Source organism: Phytophthora sojae (genome assembly GCF_000149755.1).
Source record: "Phytophthora sojae unplaced genomic scaffold PHYSOscaffold_39, whole genome shotgun sequence".
Taxonomy (NCBI): domain Eukaryota; phylum Oomycota; class Peronosporomycetes; order Peronosporales; family Peronosporaceae; genus Phytophthora; species Phytophthora sojae.
Window position 1 is genome coordinate 1 of NW_009258153.1, and position 4,094 is coordinate 4,094.

At 59.9% G+C, this 4,094-nt stretch overlaps 5 non-coding genes across 5 annotated transcripts; 2 read left to right on the plus strand and 3 right to left on the minus strand.

Moving 5' to 3' along the window:
• Positions 1–748: 748 nt before the first annotated feature.
• On the minus strand, positions 749–821 carry PHYSODRAFT_t1642. The gene has a single exon. It is a non-coding gene; the product is annotated as a tRNA-Ala (tRNA).
• A 699-nt stretch (positions 822–1,520) lies between these two features.
• PHYSODRAFT_t1641 lies at positions 1,521–1,593 on the minus strand. Its single transcript has one exon. It is a non-coding gene; the product is annotated as a tRNA-Ala (tRNA).
• Positions 1,594–2,304: 711 nt separating this feature from the next.
• On the minus strand, positions 2,305–2,377 carry PHYSODRAFT_t1640. The gene has a single exon. It is a non-coding gene; the product is annotated as a tRNA-Ala (tRNA).
• A 741-nt stretch (positions 2,378–3,118) lies between these two features.
• On the plus strand, positions 3,119–3,191 carry PHYSODRAFT_t1638. Its single transcript has one exon. It is a non-coding gene; the product is annotated as a tRNA-Ala (tRNA).
• Positions 3,192–3,896: 705 nt separating this feature from the next.
• PHYSODRAFT_t1639 lies at positions 3,897–3,969 on the plus strand. Its single transcript has one exon. It is a non-coding gene; the product is annotated as a tRNA-Ala (tRNA).
• The last annotated feature ends 125 nt before the right edge of the window (positions 3,970–4,094 follow it).

A 4,094-nucleotide genomic window follows, 5' to 3' on the forward strand; every position in this document is an offset into this window, starting at 1 on the left:
CCCCTACCTCCCGCATGCGAAGCGGGCGCTCTACCATTTGAGCTAAGCGCCCAGACACAAACCCAAACCGCAACGCAATCGACGCGCTCAGACCAACACACACACACGCACACGCCAACTCGCCACAAAACACACCAAACAAAACGACGCACAACCGCCTCACAGCGCCATCCCTCCACACATCGCCAAGCAAGCCTCCGCACCCATTACAACGATCGTCCTCTCCACCAGCACATTAGCACCCGTGAGTGCGCCAGCATCCACGCCTTGTCGATTCTCCGCGCTCCGCCATGGTCCACTGCCTCACATACCCGAAGCCTCGAACCGCCAGGCCGGGAGCCACCCGCCTCCGAAAACAAAAATGTCAAGCAGCTGGCTGACTCGAACCCTACTCGTCCGACCGGCCAGTGGCCCGGACAGAGGTGACACACAGCACAGAGCACAGAGCACACAGCACACAGCTGGGCGTTTGGTCTGTGGCGCTGACCAGGCTCTCGGTGAGCTGTTTAGCCGGTCTCCCTCATGCCCAAACTCTTGTGGGATCCTGCGCCTGGCAGTCGGCGTGGTTGCCCCACACTCGCCGACAAAAAAGGTGGGTCGTCTGTAAACGTAGGCACCAGCACGCTCGCAGATGGCGGGTGAGCTGTGGGTGGCGGGTGAGCAGGGGTAGGAAGGCTAGGAAGCAAGCAGCGGCGCGAGGGGCGGTAAAAAGTGTTTGTTCGTAAAAAGTGTTGTGTGCCGTAAAAAGTGGACACTGGGGGTATCGATCCCCCTACCTCCCGCATGCGAAGCGGGCGCTCTACCATTTGAGCTAAGCGCCCAGACACAAACCCAAACCGCAACGCAATCGACGCGCTCAGACCAACACACACACACACACGCACACGCCAACTCGCCACAAAACACACCAAACAAAACCACACACAACCGCCTCACAGCGCCATCCCTCCACACATCGCCAAGCAAGCCTCCGCACCCATTACAACGATCGTCCTCTCCACCAGCACATTAGCACCCGTGAGGCGCCAGCATCCACGCCTTGTCGATTCTCCGCGCTCCGCCATGGTCCACTGCCTCACATACCCGAAGCCTCGAACCGCCAGGCCGGGAGCCACCCGCCTCCGAAAACAAAAATGTCAAGCAGCTGGCTGACTCGAACCCTACTCGTCCGACCGGCCAGTGGCCCGGACAGAGGTGACACACAGCACAGAGCACAGAGCACACAGCACACAGCTGGGCGTTTGGTCTGTGGCGCTGACCAGGCTCTCGGTGAGCTGTTTAGCCGGTCTCCCTCATGCCCAAACTCTTGTGGGATCCTGCGCCTGGCAGTCGGCGTGGTTGCCCCACACTCGCCGACAAAAAAGGTGGGTCGTCTGTAAACGTAGGCACCAGCACGCTCGCAGATGGCGGGTGAGCTGTGGGTGGCGGGTGAGCAGGGGTAGGAAGGCTAGGAAGCAAGCAGCGGCGCGAGGGGCGGTAAAAAGTGTTTGTTCGTAAAAAGTGTTGTGTGCCGTAAAAAGTGGACACTGGGGGTATCGATCCCCCTACCTCCCGCATGCGAAGCGGGCGCTCTACCATTTGAGCTAAGCGCCCAGACACAAACCCAAACCGCAACGCAATCGACGCGCTCAGACCAACACACACACACACACACACACACACACGCACACGCCAACTCGCCACAAAACACACCAAACAAAACCACACACAACCGCCTCACAGCGCCATCCCTCCACACACCGCCAAGCAAGCCTCCGCACCCATTACAACGATCGTCCTCTCCACCAGCACATTAGCACCCGTGAGGCGCCAGCATCCACGCCTTGTCGATTCTCCGCGCTCCGCCATGGTCCACTGCCTCACATACCCGAAGCCTCGAACCGCCAGGCCGGGAGCCACCCGCCTCCGAAAACAAAAATGTCAAGCAGCTGGCTGACTCGAACCCTACTCGTCCGACCGGCCAGTGGCCCGGACAGAGGTGACACACAGCACAGAGCACACAGCACACAGCACACAGCTGGGCGTTTGGTCTGTGGCGCTGACCAGGCTCTCGGTGAGCTGTTTAGCCGGTCTCCCTCATGCCCAAACTCTTGTGGGATCCTGCGCCTGGCAGTCGGCGTGGTTGCCCCACACTCGCCGACAAAAAAGGTGGGTCGTCTGTAAACGTAGGCACCAGCACGCTCGCAGATGGCGGGTGAGCTGTGGGTGGCGGGTGAGCAGGGGTAGGAAGGCTAGGAAGCAAGCAGCGGCGCGAGGGGCGGTAAAAAGTGTTTGTTCGTAAAAAGTGTTGTGTGCCGTAAAAAGTGGACACTGGGGGTATCGATCCCCCTACCTCCCGCATGCGAAGCGGGCGCTCTACCATTTGAGCTAAGCGCCCAGACACAAACCCAAACCGCAACGCAATCGACGCGCTCAGACCAACACACACACACACACACACGCACACGCCAACTCGCCACAAAACACACCAAACAAAACCACATCACAGCGCCATCCCTCCACACATCGCCAAGCAAGCCTCTGCACCCATTACAACGATCGTCCTCTCCACCAGCACATTAGCACCCGTGAGGCGCCAGCATCCACGCCTTGTCGATTCTCCGCGCTCCGCCATGGTCCACTGCCTCACATACCCGAAGCCTCGAACCGCCAGGCCGGGAGCCACCCGCCTCCGAAAACCGGTCAGCGCCACAGACCAAACGCCCAGCTGTGTACTGTGTACTCTGTGCTATGTGTCACCTCTGTCCAGGCCACTGGCCGGTCGGACGAGTAGGGTTCGAGTCAGCCAGCTGCTTGACATTTTTGTTTTCGGAGGCGGGTGGCTCCCGGCCTGGCGGTTCGAGGCTTCGGGTATGTGAGGCAGTGGACCATGGCGGAGCGCGGAGAATCGACAAGGCGTGGATGCTGGCGCCTCACGGGTGCTAATGTGCTGGTGGAGAGGACGATCGTTGTAATGGGTGCAGAGGCTTGCTTGGCGATGTGTGGAGGGATGGCGCTGTGAAGCGGTTGTGTGTGGTTTTGTTTGGTGTGTTTTGTGGCGAGTTGGCGTGTGCGCGTGTGTGTGTGTGTGTGTGTTGGTCTGAGCGCGTCGATTGCGTTGCGGTTTGGGTTTGTGTCTGGGCGCTTAGCTCAAATGGTAGAGCGCCCGCTTCGCATGCGGGAGGTAGGGGGATCGATACCCCCAGTGTCCACTTTTTACGGCACACAACACTTTTTACGAACAAACACTTTTTACCGCCCCTCGCGCCGCTGCTTGCTTCCTAGCCTTCCTACCCCTGCTCACCCGCCACCCACAGCTCACCCGCCATCTGCGAGCGTGCTGGTGCCTACGTTTACAGACGACCCACCTTTTTTGTCGGCGAGTGTGGGGCAACCACGCCGACTGCCAGGCGCAGGATCCCACAAGAGTTTGGGCATGAGGGAGACCGGCTAAACAGCTCACCGAGAGCCTGGTCAGCGCCACAGACCAAACGCCCAGCTGTGTGCTGTGTGCTGTGTGCTCTGTGCTGTGTGTCACCTCTGTCCGGGCCACTGGCCGGTCGGACGAGTAGGGTTCGAGTCAGCCAGCTGCTTGACATTTTTGTTTTCGGAGGCGGGTGGCTCCCGGCCTGGCGGTTCGAGGCTTCGGGTATGTGAGGCAGTGGACCATGGCGGAGCGCGGAGAATCGACAAGGCGTGGATGCTGGCGCCTCACGGGTGCTAATGTGCTGGTGGAGAGGACGATCGTTGTAATGGGTGCGGAGGCTTGCTTGGCGATGTGTGGAGGGATGGCGCTGTGAGGCGGTTGTGTGTGGTTTTGTTTGGTGTGTTTTGTGGCGAGTTGGCGTGTGCGTGTGTGTGTGTGTGTGTGTGTTGGTCTGAGCGCGTCGATTGCGTTGCGGTTTGGGTTTGTGTCTGGGCGCTTAGCTCAAATGGTAGAGCGCCCGCTTCGCATGCGGGAGGTAGGGGGATCGATACCCCCAGTGTCCACTTTTTACGGCACACAACACTTTTTACGAACAAACACTTTTTACCGCCCCTCGCGCCGCTGCTTGCTTCCTAGCCTTCCTACCCCTGCTCACCCGCCACCCACAGCTCACCCGCCATCTGCGAGC